At 37.1% G+C, this 21,301-nt stretch overlaps 1 long non-coding RNA gene across 4 annotated transcripts in view; it reads right to left on the bottom strand.

Moving 5' to 3' along the window:
* Window positions 1-21,301, bottom strand: part of LOC146444827 (uncharacterized) — a 34,536-nt gene that overhangs the window by 9,045 nt on the left and 4,190 nt on the right. For 3 of the 4 annotated variants that reach the window (XR_014852596.1, XR_014852601.1, XR_014852595.1), the window contains exons 2-4: window positions 14,327-14,510; window positions 12,428-12,499; window positions 7,005-7,148 (exon numbers count right to left, since the gene is read on the bottom strand). This is a non-coding gene — a long non-coding RNA (uncharacterized LOC146444827). Of the gene's footprint in view, window positions 1-7,004; window positions 7,149-12,033; window positions 12,101-12,427; window positions 12,500-14,326; window positions 14,511-21,301 lie in introns of all 4 variants that reach the window. The other variant, XR_014852600.1, reaches the window with a different exon arrangement.

The following is a 21,301-nucleotide window of genomic DNA, read 5'->3' as shown; positions in this document are numbered from 1 at the left end:
AATTCAGTTATTAATCTAACACATAATATCCCTATCAATCAATGATAGTACAGATGAAACCAGTTACTACATAAAGAAATCAGGAAGCAATTTATTTGGGGTTAACATCAACTGAAGCATTAGAAGATATTTACTAATGAAATGGGAAACTGTATTATGGTTTAAGCAAATATGATAATCCCTATGTAAAAACATCAATTAAAAAAAAGGAATAGCAACTTGATTTCATTATTGAAATTTTATTCACCATCTCACAGTAACTTTTCCTACAGTTTGCATTAAATACTATTAATAGCTCATTAACAACAGGAGTTGTCGTTAGAGGATTTTGAAACAACTGAAGTTTGGACACATTAAGCTTTTATGTAAGCAGTAAATGCAAATGCATGAAAAATTAAAACTAGCATGATTATAAACTTGTTTTCTCCATCACTGCAGGTTCTACCTAAAATATATTTTTCCCTGATTTCCAATCACAGCCCATTTCTTAGGACTTGTCTATTTTTCAAAGACCTGATATTGAACAGTTTTCCTTTTACCACTTTTTTAAAGGATTATTTTAACAAGTATTCTTATCACAGATCTTGCTAACAAGCACCCAAAACCTGACTACTTACTGTTCACCCACAGACAAGCAAGCTAGAATTAGCTTAAGCACTGAATCCTTAGTATGCCACAACTATACTGCTTGGTTATCTTGATTAGATAATCCTGGTTTAGTTTGAAATGCACATTGTCACTGCATGTACTAAGATCCACATTGTCCTGCTGTATTAGCAATTACAAAAACATATATAACATTATAATCTATATAATATAAATAACAAATAAAATATATAACATTTTTTTCTCGAAGAGCAGAGTCTTCATTTTATTAAGATAAGCATGGTAAAAATGAAAGAGATCATAAGGATGTGGCTTCATATATTTTGATTTTTTCCCATCATATCTGGGAAGGTAAAGACAATATTATATTGTCTGGAGGTGGGGGAGCAGGAGAGGCTGCCAGCACTGTCAAGGCAATGTTGGGACTTCATGGCTTAGGCAGGGGCTGGGTCAGGTAAACAGGGCAGAAGTAAAAGGCTGAAGCATCACACAGTACAATAGACTGTGCAAGTGAAGACTCAAAATGTCAATACTATAGAGAGCATAAAGAACCAGAAAGATTGCCTGAGAACTCCTCGGATAGAGAGAATACAGCTTGTACTAGGACACAAGAAACTGAGAGATTTAAAGAGCTACAAAAACTTCATGTGGTGATACTTGAGTGTAAGCTTGGATACTGGTTCTGGTAGAGAAGGGAATTTCAGACCATGGGCAGCCGTGGGTCTGAGAAGACCTTACTGCCTGCAATGGCAGGAAAGCTGTCTGGAATAAAAGCAAAGCAACAGGTTGGAGAAAGGCAGTATAAAAATTCGGAACCCAAAAGCAACATCATCTATGTTCTGAAAGCAGCAGACCATTCATCACCAGGATATTACAGGAACATAAAAAATATTCTCCTTGGGTAACTTACTCTGTTTTGCTGTTTTCACAGGCTGTGTATTTGAGTGAAAGAACTGTCACTTGGAAGATTTACCTTTCAGTTGTACAGTTCCTGCCTGTGATCATTTTAATAACACAACCCACTGACAAATATTGTCACTTTCTAAAATAAAAGGTATATTTTTGTTTTCTAAAGCTATTACATGCTTGATAGTATGTTCCGAATGTACGTAGCTTGAAATGTACCTCACTGGACCTTTACCTGCAAAGTTGCCCCATGCTTTTTTCCTTTTAAGTAGAAGGTGGGCAATAGCAATAAACTAAACTCATGGGAGAAAAGGTGTAAACTTCATTTAGATGTAAAGGAATTTCTTTTTAAGAATGTCTCTTTGCTCATTGCAACAGTACCAAAGCTATTTATTTGGTAATAAGAGTTTCTGGACTGAAACAGACATTTCTGAACTTGTTGTTGATGATTAATGTACAGTTTAAGAGAGCCATTACTCTGTGACAGGCACTACAGAAGCCAAGTGTCAGATAATATATCAACTTCTGCTCCACTCTAATTCTAATTTAATGCTCAGAACTCTTATTCTTAACGTCTGGTTTCAAATATTATACTACAAAGAGTTCAGCAGGATACACAGTAGTTGCCATAAGAGTCTTGTAGTGTGAATATCATGTATGCATTAAATTCGATGTATTTTAACATTAGCCAATGTGAACATGCAACGTGAACACACGCCACGAACCCCTGTATAACCACCGAACGAAGATGTAAGTTTCTGCTGTAAATGAACACAAGAAACCTGACAAAAAGCCAGCGTGGAGCAGCGGCTGGGCCGGCGGGCAAAGGTCCCTCCAGCCGCGGCCTCGGCTGGCTGCAGGCGGCTGCTGCTCCCCGGGACTGCCCGAGGGACCTAGGGAGGGAGGAGGGAGAGACGGAGGCAGAACCCGCCGGGTCCTAACGCCGCCGAGCCCGGGCAGGAGCCTCTCGCCTGGCGCCCGCAGTGCTCAGCCCCCAAGGCGATGCCCACACCATCCCAATGGTTTAGAAAGTTCTGGCCGCGCTGGCTCGATGGCAGATCTCACCGAGAATGTGCAACACGGTCCGTGTGCCGGTAACCGGCAGAGCTGAGCACAGCCACGGGTGAAAGAAACCAGCGCCCCGAGAGAAAAGCACTGAAGGATTCCAAGGGAAGAGGATGGTGCCAGCAGCCCCTGACATCGATGCACCTTCTGTGCTTATAAGAAACCCTGATTTGTTCGTCAAAACTCAGCCCCCAAACTTTATCTGAGAGCTGCTCATCTTCATCACACATGACAAGAACAGAAAAAATGCTCTGAAACACGTGGGAAAGTGAGAGAGCAGGACTAAAACTGTACATGCTGTAACAGACACAATTCCAGGACCTCTCCTGGCAAACAAAGGAAGGTTCTTGACAAGCCAAAGACTAGGAACAGAGGAGATTGCAAGAAGTCCAGTGAGGCAGCTTTTACACCTGTAAATGTGGAATACACCAGCATGCCTGCTTTCTGCCTTGCTGTTGTTACCATGGACTATTATGGGCAAACGCAGCTGTACAAGATTACCACCCTCTGCACCTACACACAGTTCTTTCAAACACATCAGCCTGGCCAGAGCAGTAATTTCTGATGTACTTTCACTTTGCTACCTCCTTCTTCTTTGCCTATACATCAACACCACTTGAAGATTAAATAGTAGAATTGTTATAACTTTATATGTTTCATACCATTTTAGTGAGACATCCTTAAATGACCTGAGATGGCTTGGTCTGGGGGTGCTAGAACTGCAAACAGGATTGCAACAGTTGCTTTTATTGCTTTCCAGTGTTTCTTGTGGAAATGGTGATCAAGTTTGTTAACAGTTGCACATAGTTTTCATTTATGTGCCTAGTCTTGCTGCCAAACCTGACAAGGGATGGGACAGACAAGCTCCACATCAGTGAAAGTAGAGTTAGGCGAGCAGTGACAACCTCCTCCCAAATAGGAGCAGGGACATAGAAAAAGTTGTACCCAATGTAGAGCCATGAGTAGTGTTAAGTGAAAAATTTATATTAAAGAGTGGTCTTCCTGTAAATGTATCTGTTCACTTTGGCGTAAACTCCTCCACTACGTGCTATGCATGACAGAACAGGACCATTATTTAAAAGCCAAAATACCTGGCTTGTGATATGTTGTATCTATCCTGTCACAACAATCTGTCTTGCTCCTATCAAAACCACAAGACAACCACAGAGCAAAAATTCTGGAGCCATACACATACTGTCAATATATGAATCAATGCAGGCTTAGAATTAACACCACTATATGGCACATGAAAAAAAGCCTAAAGATCTTAAAGATCTTTTGAGTACTAAAACAGTATCAGAGAAGTTTTACTTCATATACTTTTCCAAGCCTTTCCTCTCACTGCTGTGAGTGCACATCTCTCTCCCTATTACAGATACTAAAGGACCTGCTTCTTGAGACATTTTGGTGTGAAGTTTCTGTAATGTAAGTGATCATTTGTGTGATTTTATCAATAGGTAAATCTATCTTGTCTTTCACATTCTTATTAAAAAATGAAAAATTAAATGGGTAAGAATGCCAAAATTCGAGCGCTAAGATAACCAGAGGCCAGCTGGTTCAATCTAGTACTAATTAGCATTTTCACAATGTGGAGAGCATTAGATCTGTGCTATCATCTTCCCAAATAAAACAATTTCTGAATCTGTCTAAATACTTGGAAAAATACACAGGTGACAATGCAAATCAGATACTTCTAGTCTCTCATCAAATAGTCTAGAAATTATTACAGTGAAACTGTATCACCTTGTTAAAAAAAGAAACCAAAACAACAAATAAAAATCACTATTTCTCAGTTCCAACTTAGGCTCACAAGACAGATGTAATTTACAAACTCAGCAAATCAACAGTGTGAAAAAGAGCAATCAGACACGGTAAAACAGCATTTTTAAAGAATGTATGCTGAGTAATTGCTAGCACACACGTCCAAAGTGCACAAAACTTCCCAAGGATTCAAACGGATATGAGTGTCTTCCACATTTTTATGTGCAATGGCATCAAGTTTCACTGTGGGCTGCAAGGGCATGCCTTGAGGCTGGCATGTTCATTTAACATATGAGTCATTCAGTGTGGAAACAACATAACAAAAATATCCACAAACTAATGAATTGTGAAAGAACTATAACATTCTTCCCTCCAGGCCTGCACCTACTAAAGTGTCACAAATAAAGTTAATATCACAGAAATGATTCAGCCAAAGAGGAATTATGCAGTAAATGACAGTCAACTCTTTTACAAGTCAATCACTTAACTGTTTTAATTTGAAACCATACCAGTCATTACGGTCATCTTAGAACTAAGATCAACAGAAAAAGACACCCAATACTTGACTTTTATAACTACTGCAATTATAGATAAGATACCTCTATGACATGGAATTGCAAACTAGGTTTTTCTTCATTGATATCCTCCTTCAGAATTTGTGGGAATTTAAAACTAAGAACTTATCAGTGCTCCCTTAACCCCCTCTTCCCCCTGCCAAAAAAAGGTCAGTTTAAAATGGAAAAAGATAAAATAATTAACCAAACACTTGCCATGCAATGAACCTGAGTGAAAGATTAGCCTGACTTCCTCTACATTAGTTTCTTACTACATTAGCTCACAGAATCACAGCAGTTAAGAAAAACATTTATAAGTACATCGAAGCAGGTATCTAAGCTTACATTCATATATCTAACGTGCATATTTGTCCAGTGCAGTTAAGGGAACTCAGTATGCCCCTAAATCCCTGAATTAAAGCTGCTGATTTGTATTTCGTATTTTGGCACTGGAAAGAGTACATAGTACTTTGAGGGTCAGATTTTATCTCCCTCCCACCTCGAAAGCAAAAATGAAAAACTGAGTGTAACAGAAAGGTATATTAAATAACTGTCACTATTAGTCACCTTCGTTGCCAATCTAATTTCAAATAAGGAGACTGCTTACGTTAATCCTTTTAGGTCTAACTTACATACTTATATCAAACCTTTGGAGTGCAGCCACAGACCTCTCAGGAGCTCACCTACCAGGCATTCTCTGTTCCTCCTCTCCCAGTATCTTAGTGAGGATGCTCTGTTTTAATTAATGCTGCCCTGGGTACCTGTTATGATGTACATCTGTACTGTGCCACTGACTCCAGTGCAACTGGGTTCTGTCAGCTTGGCTGGTACTCACCCCCATGAGGATACACCCCTGTTTTCCTGCTCTCACTGTGTGCTCATGGGATGTTTCTATGTTAGCAGAAAGATGTGTCTGAGCTCCTTATCCTTGCCTTTCGACAGGGCTAAGGCCTCTGACAGGCAGTTACCACTCTCAGACATTAACCACTACCCCTCTGACCAACACAGTCTATCCGATTAAAGCCTAATCTGCTTGTGAATCAGCTCCTGAGCCACCGCTGCTTTCTGCATGGCATGACAAAATTAAGAGCTCCTGAGGTGTGTCAAAACCCTAATTTCACTGGAAGTAGCACACTCTGGAACAGCTATCTTAGCTATGCAACTGGTTCATCAGAAGAATGCTCAGTGTCTGTGCTGCTCTTCACAACAGAGCATATATACATCCAGCACCTCAAAATACCCTTACCACGAAGCTTTAAGAACTGCCAGCTGCTACCACAACAGTTCCACTGCAGTATCAACCACCAGTGGGATTCAAAGAGCAGGAAAGAAAGAGACACAAAGTCTTTGTTAATTTCATCAAGACAGTATATACACAGCTAAGAACATACTTGGCTTTGTGAAAACAAGCATTTTCGCTTAGGCAATTGTTAGCCTAAATTATTGCAAATACTAAATTTAAAGGAACCACTTGTACTATACCATAGTTAAAGTAGAAGTTTCATTTGCGTTTTTACTTGAATTTTCTACTTGTGTACATTATTTAAATAGCGTGAAACTTCCAAAGTAGTACCAGTATAGTAACTTAGCATGCTGCCGTATTTTTTTGACCAATACAAGGATTGAAACTTTCCAGCTATGATTAGTTTGTCAACAACTACAGGTTTCATATCCCCTGCAAAGTTGGATGCAATGCCTGGTAGAACATTCACATGCGTAGTGGTGAAATATGCCATGAGAGATTAGTTATACTCTGAGTGAAAAAAAGTTGGGTTTTTTTTTAAATGACAGTTTAAAAATATTCAGTTCTAAATATTCAGAGAAACAGGCTCACAAACAGTGAACCATAAATGGCCACTAACTGCCTCTCTAAAATAACTTACTTTTCTAAAAAGATGCTTTCACTGTTTTTATATGCAAGAAGTCACTGCTAAGTAAAGTTGTTGTACACTGCTTCAGAATTTAAAATACTGCATGATACAGAGCGATCCTCCTACTTTTCACATCTCAGAAGAAAATTTCATCAGACAAATCTTCAGAGAGAGAGAGACACAAACACATTTTACTGAGAACTATCACGTAGTGTTTAATAAATTACATGTAAATTCTTACCAGAATGCCACTGCTTTTGAAGATGCCATATCCATTGTTATCCTCAAGACATCCATTCTTATTCATCGTTAGTACCCTGCTTCCTTTGCACTCAGGCTTCAGAATGGATTTCTGACAAGCAACCCACACCTACCAAAATGGTTTCTAGAAAGCAAATTATATAGCTGTAAGACATGGAAAACAAACCAGCAATTTGCAAACCACTGCAAGTACAATGCAAACACAGTCAATAGCAAATTCATTCTCAAACGTTCATCCTATTATGCTGGACACTAATATAACCACAGTTGTAACATTATACTTTTAAATCACTGGTTCACCTATTAAAAAACCGCAAGAGCAAAATTCCTTTTTATCCCATGGAATCTCATATCTCATCTCATTAAGGGTGGTTATTTGCCTATAAATGATTTCTGTAAAAGAATAGGATAAAGGAACATTATTCTAAACCATATTTAGGGTCTTTTAAGGACTTAAAAAAATTGAAGTTCCATAATGCTGGATAGAGCAAATACACAGAACAGTTAAAGGTCCCTGACCACACAAAAAACGAGTCTAAACAGCTAAGACAGCACAAGGGAAAAGTCCACACACAGCACAAACAGCAGGACTGTAGTAAATGCAACGGTATTTCTACTTTGCAAGTGGCTTTTACTTGCAAAGAACACAGAAGGAGGTACAGGTAAGGAGGGCACATTGGGTGGGGGGAAGCATAGGTAGTAAGCAGAAAGGAAGCAGAAGTGAAGAGGTAGAATGGACAGCAAGAGGATGGAAGCAAGAGTCAGTAAGCATGTCAGTAAGGGAACAGCTAATCAAAGCCAGTGAATGTTCTCTGAATGGTCAAAGGTCCCTGGGCTTTTGGCTCTTTCTGTTCCTGTGAGTTAGTCTCTGGTGAGATCCTTTCTTTACTGCTCCCAGGCTTACAGTGATATACTTATTTTATACTTATTTTCAGTCTTTTTGCCAACACAATCCCCTCCCCACCTTTTAAGATGGGATTGAAGATCTCGCCCTCACTCATGGCTTTAAAACAAAGATGATCTGAATCTGCTCAACAGTATCTGTATAGAAGAAGCACATGCAGATCAGCCCTATTTGCAAGTGATCCAAGTTCTGATATTCTGATTTCAACCTTCCAAATTCTTTCTTAGGTAACACACACTGGACAGCAGAAAAGTGATGCAAGACACTGATCTATAAAACAGTAGTTGAAAATTGATAAGAGTACATAAAACATTGTACTTCATGTTGAGTAACAGAGTTGTTAGGATTGAGGATGGGGACAGCTGCTTTATAAGCTCTGGTGCATACAGCCAGATGGAAATATTCTAACCTTCACAGTAAACCATACTTGTTCTAACATTAACTGAATAGATTAGGTTTATATCAGAATCGAAGATGCATTTACATTGTCAAAACATTCGTTGTTGACATTCTTTAGCATAAACGGAGATAACTCAGTGTAAAGAGCAAGTTTGCCTACAAAGGCAAATTGAACCTATGAAACTGAAGTGGTGTAATTTTTTATGGGGCTGCATGGATAAGGGCAAATAAACTAGACTGAAGTAACTTTCATCTGGTGCAAGATCTCCAACAGAAATAGTTTATACAGGCATAGCAACTGCAATATAATTAAAAACAATTTCTGGAACTGGGCCAGCCCTCCTAGGTTGTTTCCTTCGATGCGGAAATAAGCTACCAACAGATACAGTTTTGTACTGATACAGCTCTATTCACACTGGGGAAAGGTGGCTGATACTTTAATTATGCCAGTACAGATAAAGTAGAGAAATGTCTGATAAAAAACTGTCTCAGATATAGTCCATTTACCTATTGCAAGATAGCAACAATATTTCTAGTGCAGGCAACACTTCAGAGTACTAATTCCTAACTTTAAAAATAATCCCTCCTGTGTAATTCCCTGAACATCACCAACCTTTGAAATGCTAATGAAATTACTAGAGACAAACCAGACTTTGAATTTCTGCCAGATTCTGTCAGGAGTTCATCTGACAAAAGTTTTCTCTGTGCCACTCAGGTGTCACTATTCTTTTCATATCACTTTTTCTATTAAAATGAACTAGGGGTTTTTTCAGTAACAATGTTGTGGTAGTTTTGAATCTTTGTAAAAACACTGGTAAAAGCAAAGTGTGTCTCTTGGCTTGAAAATACACATAAAAGCAATTACTCCTCTGCCAGACTACAGTTTTGGAAATTACCTCTGGCTTGCCAATGACAATAACATGCAAGCAGCTATTCAGCAAAATACCTTTAGTTCAGCTGCACAATAGTACTTCCACACTACCTGTACTTTATTTGGTTGTTTGAAACAGCATCTGCCAATTCAAGCTGTGCTGTTAAACAACAAAAAGCAAACTAACTTTTTTTGTTCTAAAGGAACAAAATTTAATTATTTATCCAAGTCTTCTTTAAAGGAGAAAACAAATCAAAGAAGATGTTTTAACCATTGTGTTGTCCCCGGGACTATGAATGTTAACTCCCAGACACCTGAGTTGAGACACCAGCATCACCTGACAAAACAAAAATGTGTTTTCCTCTTTACTTGTGACTTCTTTACAACAGCATCCAAACCAGACTCAAGAGAGATGCATATATGCATTGTTTTTGTCTCCCTATGTCCACTTCCCCCTAAAATAAGACCTCTGCTCTTAGGAATCTTTGGATAAAGTGAAATATCTGTAATTGTAACTTACTTATCAAAGGTAAACTGTATGGGCTTCATTAAGAATAAGAACTGCAGCAATCATAATGTAGAACATATACTGATACATATACTAGTTACTAAAAAAAAATGTTTACTTTTTATAGCATAAATGTTCTCATCTTAGAGATGGATCTGTGTTGAAGAGCGAGGTGCTTAAAAGTTCGGGATTTTTGCTTGCTACCTGATCAATCTCAGTAAAAAGAAGGAAAAAAAAGAAAATAAAAATCAACACTACAATTGTTACATAACATCCTATCATAAATTAATGGGAAGGGCATACTTATATAGAAAATCTTGTTAAACAAACATGATATGTCTATTTAGAAAAATTATCTCACTGCAAATAGTTAACAGAGCACTTTAAGGACCTGCCAGTGAATGTAGTCTATCATATACAGAAAATATAATTTCTCAATACTATGAAATTCTGCAAAAAACTTAATTAATCTAAAATACTTTTAACTTACAGAAAGTGTCTTGAAGGATGCAATACTGAAATCTACTACTTATAAATTAACTGCACTGCTCTTTTTGATGGGCCTGGGCCTGCTCTCAAAAGAATGTCATGATGCTGGGACCCAAAATCAGTGTAGCATTTTGGGTGGTATCCAGTCCTGCCATTGTTGTTAAGCCCTAAGGTAAGCTATACATCAGCTACCACATGAGCCCTCTCTCAGACATTCCTGGAGCACAAGTCCCAAGAACAAGTTAAGATACGTCTTTCTAAAGGGGCAGGATACTAATTGTGTTCCAAAGAACAGTGGAACACAGATATTCCATAAAACCAACACATCAAGGGGTTACCTGCAGAGAGAGGTATGTGCACAGCTTATGTATTGCTCAGACGCTCCTCTCTTAAAGTGCTAATGGCACAAACTTACCTACAGTGGTATGAACTGTCTCTTAAAATGCCTCAGTTCTCTAAGATTGAATGTGCTATGTGCTACATGATTGGGTTTTTTAATTATACAGAATCTTTAGTAACTGTTGCTCAGATTTTCTATAACTTTACAAGTTCAAAAGATGCAGAAATTTGCCCCCTGTTGTTTAGTATTTCCTGTGGCAAGAATTACAGGGATTACTCATTTCTTATAGGGGAAAAAACCCCAAATCCTGTATTCTTCACCACTTGTGAACACACAACTTATTACAAGCATGTGATACTCCTTCTTCTTACTTAAATTAATTAGGAAGCTACTATAAAACCACTTGGATTTTACTACGTTTTTTTTTAACCAATTGCTTGGCAGGAATAGGTGCTTCCTTTCATAAAAGATGATCTACTTCAGATCCAGCTGTTTCTCTCACATTCTATACTGCCTATAGAACTGAACATAGAAACCCCTAAATATATCTCATTGATGTTATCAGTCCATTGAACTTAAATATCTTAAAAGGTAATACATGCATTTCTTTGATTTGTTGTAATCTTTTATCTTAAAATACTTTCAATTTTTATTCTTGATCTTGATCTCACAATACTGATCCTTTTATATTACCCTTCTGGTTTTGAAGGTGGCAAGGAAGTGAGTCTATAGTTGAAATTGGATAAGTCTTAAAAACAAATACCTAAATCTGTAATGTTTTCTCTTTGAAACACTATGACAGAAGAAAAACTTTTTCGTTTTTAACCAGGAAAATTTATTGTTTTTTTCTAACAATTACGGTAATATTTTCCACCTTTTCCTCTGCATCCCTCCAAAAAGCAGAGTGAAAGAGGACCCTGGATGATAAACTAGGACAAGTTACTGGAGATGGCCATAACAGTTCCTGCTGCCATTGCTGGGTGACTTAAAGGCTCTCTGTTACAAACTATACTGAGCTGTAACAACACAAACAACTGAGCTACCCTATCCTCAGACAAAGTGGGGACCAGCTGAAGCAGGAAACAAACTAAGTTAGTACCATGATCTGAACAGAGTGCCTATCACTTACTCTATTATGGAAGCTGTTACTTCTAAATTATACATTCATTAACAAAAGACATCTCTGTCTTCGCAAAACGGAGACCACAGGAGTTGGACCAGCCACACACAGGTACATGTTGGAAAACGGGATTAGAACTAGACATTCATGTTCTGTGTCAGTACAGAAGTCCTCTTTAGAAACAGTACTGCTGAAATGTTAGATAATTATATAAGGCTCAAACTGCAACTAACTCTCTCTCAAATATAGACATGTCTATTTTAAATTAAATGTTAAGTGGAAAATATTTATAGTTTAAGTTGCACATTTTGCTACTTAATTATCATAATTTTAAAAAGAAGACACCTTTAATTTCCTCCTCCAAAGAAGCTATTTTACCTGATCTGTAACTTGGGAGTCCCCAGTAGTCAGTTCCGAGATTCTCATCCCACTGAATGTCAAGGACCTAGCATTTCAAGGATGGGATTCCAACATCAGTTATTGACAACTTAACTGTCTCACCAAAGATAAACCAACCTTTATTCCCACTCAGGTCAACTCATTGATTTCACAGAAAACGCATTTAGAAAGCAGAGCTAAATACTTTCAGAAATTCCACCCATGAGATAAAAAGGGGGAAAAAAAACCCAACCAGCAAAAAGGAACTGATATAAAATGTTTGAGTCTTCTTGAAGCATGATGAATCGTGTATTTTTGTATAGTTGTGTGCATTACAAGTAACTGAAATTATTGTTAACTGCTTGCTGAAATGATGCAATCTCAAGTAGCTTACCTTCTCACTCTTCATTTACAGGACTCTGTTCTTTGAAGGAAACCCAATTTTATCCTTGTATCAGGGCTTGTGCTAGGAAAATAACAGTTCTGATGAAAGAGTCTGAGAAAAAATACACTTGCTGCTCTCAATATCCACATTAGAGACATCATAGGCATTACTATAAATAATACTGAACTTGGCTTCTGTTTTACTCTTGTCCTGTTTTGGGTTCAATGGAACTGTGTTCCATCGAAGTTTGACTTCATGTGCAGCCAGAACTGATTCTCACCAACAGGAAAACCTAATAGACTTAAGAATAAATATTGTTCTTCAACTATTTCAACCACATTAAAAATAAAGTTGGATACACCAAAGCCCTCAGTTTTTATAATTGTTGCATTTTTTAAAAAATATTTTAAAATTGTATCTGGTGGACACTATTCATAGCATTCATACTGAAAAAATAAGACCAGAAAATATAAGCACTATCTCCAGAATGAATTCTGTTTTGTGACAATTTTATTGAAATGCATTTCAATTTTTAGAGGTTCACTGAAGCAACAGCTTCACTACTGCTGTTCCTGTTTGGAGTACGCTAACAGTTTAAAAGCTTTTCTTAACTTGTTTCTGATTCTTAATTATCCATTACATTTATAAAGCATTTATTTAAAACGATACCTTCATGTTTCCTACAAGTATGAGGGGACTAAACTAAAGGCTTACACAAAAAAAGTGATGCTCTTTCTACGTCACTGAAGTTCTTAGCATCAGTACTCTAACAGGAAGGCACTGATAAAAAGTCAAATATGTGCACAAAAACATGCAGAACAGGAGCCTCTGTTGAGACCCAAAAGATACCATAGGAATGCATTTGAGAAATCAAGTACATTTAATTCTGTAGGATTTTTAGCAAGACAAATGGTATTATTAAGGCTTCTCAGATCATATATGCATCTATAAAGATGCAAGCGATCCAGTAATTTAGTTAGTAATTTATCCAACAATGTAGACAGGTATCATTAAAATAGTCTTGATTTGTGTACCACTGAAAAGGCTGACAAACCATACTCTGGCTGAAAAGAAGCATTTGGCTGTTTGGGGTTTTCTTCCAAATTATCATTTATTTGGCTGCTGGTTGGAACACCAAACTCATTGCCAGTTAGAGAATCCCTGTAGTTTGCAATGAGAACACAAGAAATTCAAGCATGTATTTAAACAGTCACAATTATTTTATTAATCTAGTGCTAATACTTATTATTGAATGTTATATAAATTTCCCATACAGAATATGACTAGAAACCAACTCGTGCTGTGAAGTCATTAATAAGTTATAAAAAGAATTGGATGTCTTGAGAAAATTAAACACTAGGTACAGTAACCATTCATCTAAAATTAAATCCTGATTCAGTGTTACAATGCCAAGATTTACGGATCCACTTTAGAAAATAATATAAAATCTGACTGGCAGAAAATTCCAAAGATGATTTTAAGTAGAAAATTTTCCAAGTTATGAAAATCTAGCTGTGACTTTCTTTTTACTTCATCTGAATGACTTGAGACTTAACAACTAACATTTTGACCCAAAACAACTCTGGCTCAGCAAAATATTGAATTTATATAATAAACACATAAGAAAATTTTGAAAAAGCACACAGCAAAAGGGAATTGTGTTATTATGATCATAACCTCCATCAACAGCTTCTCCTGAGATAATAAATGGTGCTAAACTTATTTTCCAGACAATTTCCATCCACTCATCTCATAATTATGTGTACTCCTACCTGTGCCTTTTAATTTCAAGATACTTCATATGTCAGATGACCAACACAAAGCCTCTGACAGGACACAGCATATATGCTAATTTAAATGAAATGCCAGCGTACCAAATTCAAGTAACTATGATTTAAGAAAACTTACCTTGACTTTAAAAAGCACTTCTGAGTTGTATCAGAATGAGTTGTATCAGTTCCCAAATGACGACTCTTCCTTGCAAATAAGTGAGCTTTCTTCAGATCATTATTCTGTGGCACAGGCTCCTCCAAATGGCAGAATGAATGTATTGCCATTATTGAAAATTTACAGATCATATGAAGGAATTGAACTGAAAGCAAGAAATACAGTGACTTTATGTTGTGTAAACCTACTGAAAATATTTTACTTAGTTTTCAAGAACTTGTTACTTATCAATAGCATTTAAAACACATAAAGGATACGTATATGCAGTGATTGATAAAGTATAAATGAATTTATCAAACTGGATGGACAGTTCATCTGAGCAGATATGCTCAGATAAGGAACTTCCATTTAATTCTACTGCAGAGCACCATTTCAATACATTTTAGGGCTGTTTCTTGTACATTTCTTCTCTGCAAAGAAGCTTTCACCTTTCACATGTATCTGTAATGACACATGTATTTTTGCAGAACATTTGCTTGTAATATAGAATTATCTTCAAGTAGTTCAAGTTACTCCTTCCAGCATGAATTATTTTGTAGCTACAAACACCAAATGTCATCTACCACCATCATGCTAATGCAGCCAGCTTTAGAAGGCTGCCCTCAAGTTTCTCACAACTTCCTCTGATTTTACAGAATGTATGCAGTATTTTTCTTGGGGTGCTAATTTGAGGGAAAGACAAGTCACATCTAAGACAGATTCTAGAGGCATAATCTGATGAGCATCTATTCTGGTAAAAGGCCAGTTCAAAGAGAGAGGACCCTCCTGCTGCTTGTTCTCATCCTTGTGTCATGATCCCATCTCCTGGTGGAGCCACCCACTAGACCACAGTGAGGAACTAGCTTGGGTTAGAAATTGCTGCTTGCCACAGATTCCTCTTGAAGTCAGTACCAATTCTCTGATTCAAGTTACTGCATGATGGCACAAATCACTGTGCTAATACAACAGGAGGGAAAGTGAGGGAACAAGACCAAATAGCTAATTGCAGCTACAAATGTCAGCACTTAAGAAACTGCTGTTGTCACCTGAGTGTAAATTACAAGGTAAATCACAGCTTTGCCACTGAAAGCAGTATAGTATACCATTGGACTGCTTTAACTTTCAGTTCCATCTCCGCATCACCTTTCATCATCCCCACAATGGCACCAAAAATGATTACTTGTAGAGCCACACCAAAATTGCCTGGGGTACAATTTACTGCCAAAGGCCATAAACTCCAAGTTCAAGGTGGGATGAACTACACAGAGTGCATGAGTGTATGAATATGTGCGTCCATCTCTCTTCTACTACCAACAGGAACAACTTAGATAATTGTTTCGATTGCTAAACACAGAAGACATTAATGCTGTTTAACATGTCTGCTTAGATTAGACCTGGCCTTTTGTAGCTTTTGAATCCACTATCTGATTTCAAACTTTATCAAAAAGGAAAATTTGACAGTCATTTGCAGTTTAATAAGAATTCAGAGGTTTCCAAAATCCAAGTACTGGACAAGTGGATATAGAAGACCAACCCACAAACTAACCAAGCTGAAGTACAGACTGCAGCCTATGCCTGTGTTATTAGGGAACAAACACATAAGCAAGAGACACATTACAAGTACCCCAGATGCAGCTGGTATTTTTTCATTACCTCTAAGATACAACTACATAGAAAGCTGTTGTATCTTGTGCTCACATAACTACTTGACTATCCATGCAGAATTCAAATCTACTTAAGTGGCATTAAAATTAGAGTCCTTGGTCTGCAAATTCCAGCTCTGCTCCATGTATTCAGTTTAAAAGTACGGTATGTACAACACTTGACAGCTTCCGGTCTTTGGCACAGCATCTCATCCTAACGAGATGCATTCTTCTTAGCAGATCAGCCACTTCATCCTTTAGAACCACTAAATGAATGAATAGCATCGAGTCCTTGTGACTTAGGAGTCTTTAGCACTTTATTCTAGCATTCAGTCTTTTGCTTCTCTAATCCCATAATCAGATAACATCCAATCAACATTATTTGAAAAGAATAAAATGCCCACAACATCCTTATGGTGATGAGTAGCACAAAGAATTAACTCCATTCCTTCCTAGCACCTCTTATTCCTTTTAATTGTTTTCTATACTCCCTAAAAGGCCAAGAGACTTGCCAGGTCCTTAACACATTACTTATGATGTTACCATCCTCCTTGCGTTTTTAAATAAAAGCATACAATCAAGTGTTTCCCTAAAATACACTGCTACTAATAAGACATGACAACAACTATACGCTGTTACTGAGATTAATTCACATATTGGGAGGGTTAAAATGTTACATAAAAACATTTTTAATTGCGTGAATGTGAAAGTGATTGGCCTTTTACAGGCTGTAATTTGGAGATTTCCTCTCTTATCACCAACTTCTTGCTTGAAAGTAAGTAATTAACAATACTAAATGAGAACAGTTATAAAGTATCCATGGGTACAAATTTTATCCAAACACAGGAAGAAAATCGATGTGACTCCCTGCACATGAGAAGGATCATACTATTGTTTATTAAACTCAACCAGATGTGTCTCAATATCTACCTTCATTCAGAATCTACATAGTATATTCTAACAGTGGGCAGGTTTGCTGGGGTGGTAGTGTGTTGCGGTGGGTTTGTGATTTTTAAAAAAAATATAGTAATGCCCTCTCACATTCTGAGTCCTTGCTTCAGAAAGTTTTTAGGGCTTCAAGCCTTTCTAAGGCTGCTAACCTGCCTTTGTCACTGTAGTCTCAGCACTATTGGTATCTGAATTAGGCAGAGTAAGCTTAAATCCATTCACACACCTTAACTGCACATAAGGTATCAAATTTTCAGGCACTCTACACTGGCCTAGTTCCAGAACGGGAAACAAGTCAACTATATGCTAGGAAGGAATTCCTATACAAAGAATTCAATCTGATACAAAACTTAACAAGGAATTTGAAACAATACACAAAAAGGGCATGGGTGAATTTCTCTTACTGTTTTAAATCTTAAACTTCGGTCAAATTTGCACCTCCATGCCACAACATGATGCGATAGGTAAAATAACAGTGCATTACTAGAGTTTAGGTTATCCAACTAATGGATTTTTTATAAGTGAAGTATCTATTTGCATAATACAAGTGTGGTAATCAAAAAATCATTCTAGTTGGAACTGGCCTCAGAGGTCATCTAGTTCAATCTCTGCTCAAAGCAGCATTAATATGTGAATACTCATTAATGACACAAGTTGTACTCTTAACCTTGCAGACCACTAATCGCATGTAATCCTTAATCAAATGCACTCAACTGCCTTTGATAGGATTACTTATCTGCAGAAGGGTTTGTGGGACCAGTTACTTCCCACACATTATTCCTAAGCATGAAACATTATAGCACTTAAATGCATGTAACACTTGCATTTCACTTTAAATTAGTACTGTTATGAGAGCAGTTTTCCAAGGGGACCTGCTGTGCCAGGGTAGATTTTGACAGATGGAAAAATGATGGAGTGAAGTAGGGGGGAATGAACCCCTAAGTGAGGCAGAAGCACAGACAGGGCTGGGTAATGGTTTCAGGTGCTTCACAGGCTGACGGATGTAGGGTAGAGGTCCTGCTCAGAGAGATACCTACAAAACCAGAGAAATTAACACCACTGGCACCAATAGTCCTTTAGATATCAATGTCAGTGACCAAATTTCAGCAGAGTAAATTTGGGAACCTCTGCTTTAGGACTGCCATTTTGCTTTTTTCCTCTAGTTCTGCTCTGATAGGGACCTCCATTTTGGATTTGTATTTAAGTTTGCATCTTTATTTCATGCATGATATATGGTAGAGCACTGTTAATTAAAAAGAAAAAAACAAAAAAAACAAACCCTCAGTGAAACAAGCCACAGGAAATAAGCAAAAAAAAACTTGAAATGTTTTACAAAACCAATAATTACCCAAGGAAACAAGCTGAATTGCAAAATAAATTTGCCTTATTTTAGTTCAGTAACGTCCTCTGTTTTGAAGCATGAAATACAGTAACAGTTTATCTATGTGGTGTGGCAATACACAAACCCTGCCACACAAACTAAATAAAAAAAAGCTCATCTTCTAACTAATGATTTAATACCTACTACTGCAAGTAACTTCAAATATTAATACTGTGGACACTACTGTAAACAATATAGGCACTATTTTAGTGGTACCAACAGCATATGAAATAAATAGCAGCAGGATATGTATAAAAAATATACTTTAGCAGCTTTGTTAATCTTGGTCTTAGAACTATCCTAAAGGCCTTTTAAAACACTAAGTTCTGGCATATTTTTAAATACACTGAAAACCTTTTAAATTCTACCATTCCAGACATTATTTACATGCCTTCCCCTAACAGCCACTGCTGTTTGCTAGGTTGCATAGACAGCCTGTCCCTATTTGACCTGACACACTAGCTCTTAAAGTACAGGGTACTCCAACAATTTTCTCTTAAATATCCACAAAAATAGTCGAATTTCCCACCAGTGTTTAAGTGGCAGAAGTTAGGGCACAGAATGGTACACATGCATCAACCACAATCATGAAAGAAAGGGACATGGTTGAAAGACACAGGTAGGAAGCAGCAAAAGACAGTAATCAAGCCAGCAATTCTAAAGCCAAAAATGAGAGGTCAGTCAGATGCTCAAACTGACAGATCATCTTCACCAGCAAATTTCTACCTCAGACAACTTTATTTCATACTCACGTCAAGACACTTCAATATTTTTTCTGATTAATAAAGGTAATTGATTCTAATAAATATTTAAGTTCCCTTTCAACAACAAACTACATTGCATTTGTACTTTAGAAAGAAAAAATTTACTAAAGGATATTTGTTTGTGACAAAACTAACTGCATTTCCATGTTTGCAAGCTTTTATAGGAGTGTAGTGGATAGCATTCTAGCTGAGAAAAGAAGTTCAAGACTACCAAGAAACAAGTCCATGCCCTGGCACCCTGTCTGAGGGAAGAGCAAACAAATTGCAAGGAGATGCTCTAGTGATGTGTTACCAAGACAGATATGCCCACACCTTGCTAGGTGCTGCTGCTGTAAAAAGCAGATGATTGGGTTTGAGTTTTGGCCAAGGTGCTAAATTACCTTCCCGAAAACTTTAACTAGAAAACAAGCAAAATTTAAAAAAAAATCCTGCCAACACAGGATTAAAGAATTATAGAAAAACGCTCGAAATACAGTTTGGGGATTTAAAAAAATAATTTATTTAGAAAAGGGTAGTGGTCTCCAGGCCTGAAATGCCTCCTTTTTGAGGGTGAAGAACCACATGCATTCTTACAGCAACCAGCATAACAAAACTCAATCATGATGTGATTTTTCAGCACCATCAGCAAGTAAAAACTGTCATATAAAAATATCTGGGTCCTACACTTTAATAAAAATCAATTATTTTCTTGCATTAGCCCTGCCTAATGAATTATTTAATTTAGAAATACATTTTTCAGAAATTAAAAAAAAAAAAAACTAACAAAAAACCCAAAGGATAATTCAGAAACAGGAAAGATTTTGCAAAGGCTTTAAGTTCACCCAGAATTAGTCCTACCAACTTTAACAAACCCATGTAATTCTGTGAAAAATCAGGGAAGTATGCAATATGCTGATAATTTCAGAAAGAGGAGATGGGACAGGTATTTTAAACTCTTCAGAATAAGCATCAGTCTTTGCATTTACACAGCACTTACTAGAAAGAGATGCCAGAAGCTGGAGCCTCTGTTCATGCATAGTGCAAAGGGGCTGTAACAGCACCAGCATCCTTACACAGAATGTTTTACCAAATGGGAGTGCAGAAAGCAAAAACCTCCAAGAGTAAATAAAAAAAGAACCACAAGATAATGGTGATAAAATGTAGCTCAACTGCTTCAAGGACCAGAGGGGAAAGTCTCTAATGGACAGGTAACGCTACAGCAGTATAAGTTTAAATAAATAAGTAAGAATGGAGAGTTTGTCCCTTTTAAACTTCACAAAATGGATCATCGCTCCTTTTTCCTTTCTCAGTATGGATTGACATCTTACAAACTTAGAATCACTTTACTTGAAAAAACTCTTTCCTTTTGAAAGTACTGGAAGACACAAAAAACGTCTTGAAGCACATTATGGAGTGCAAAAAGAACAGGCCAATTTCTTGGACAGTGAGTGCGTTATTTAATATTTTCTGCTCTGCAGAACCAGGTTCTGCAGGCAAGATACTTAGAATTTTTGTCCACGATTCACAAGGGTTCACCTTTAACTAATATGTTTGATTAACACTTTTTTCAAGATGACAAAACAGCCTTCAAAGTTTTGAAAACAGAATGAAACAATTAAGAGTCTTTTTAGAAGTGTCATGGTCTATATCAACTATTGTTTACTTGCATAGATATATTTTGGTATTAATTCCCCTTTTATAAATATTTTTACACCATCCCAATTTTCATAAGTCCTGTAAAATACTGTCTTCAGCTGCTATTGCTGAAAATCACTATTCTCAGAACGAATGAAACCTTACTGATAACACATTTTTGAATTCTGCCATAAGTCAATCAGTTAAACCTGAAAGTTTAACTTAGAAATCCAAGACTTTCATACAGAGGAAGAGAAAACCAGTATAAAGGCCAAACAAAAAGGAGATTCAAATATAACCTGCCTTAAAAGGGCAACACCAATTCATGTATGAAACCAGAAACCAACATATCACATCTGGGAAAATACTATGTATTTGTTCACTTAATTTCTAAACACTCAGCTTGCTGTAATCCTTCTTACTTTGTGAGTCTCTTAACCACTGCCACTCCAAACTTTGCCATCAGTTTTTCAAGTCCTTAACATCAAGCTAGCCAATATCTTTGCCACTACAGAGACACAAATTTTGTTTGACTGTTGTTCTATTACTCCATGCTGAGTCCCATCTTAAACTGTATTTTCTATTTTTGCTGACTTTCACAAGAGTA

Source organism: Lichenostomus cassidix, chromosome 1, assembly GCF_008360975.1.
Source record: "Lichenostomus cassidix isolate B80296 chromosome 1, HeHo_3.0, whole genome shotgun sequence".
NCBI classification, from domain to species: domain Eukaryota; kingdom Metazoa; phylum Chordata; class Aves; order Passeriformes; family Meliphagidae; genus Lichenostomus; species Lichenostomus cassidix.
This window is presented reverse-complemented; position numbering and strand designations above follow the sequence as displayed.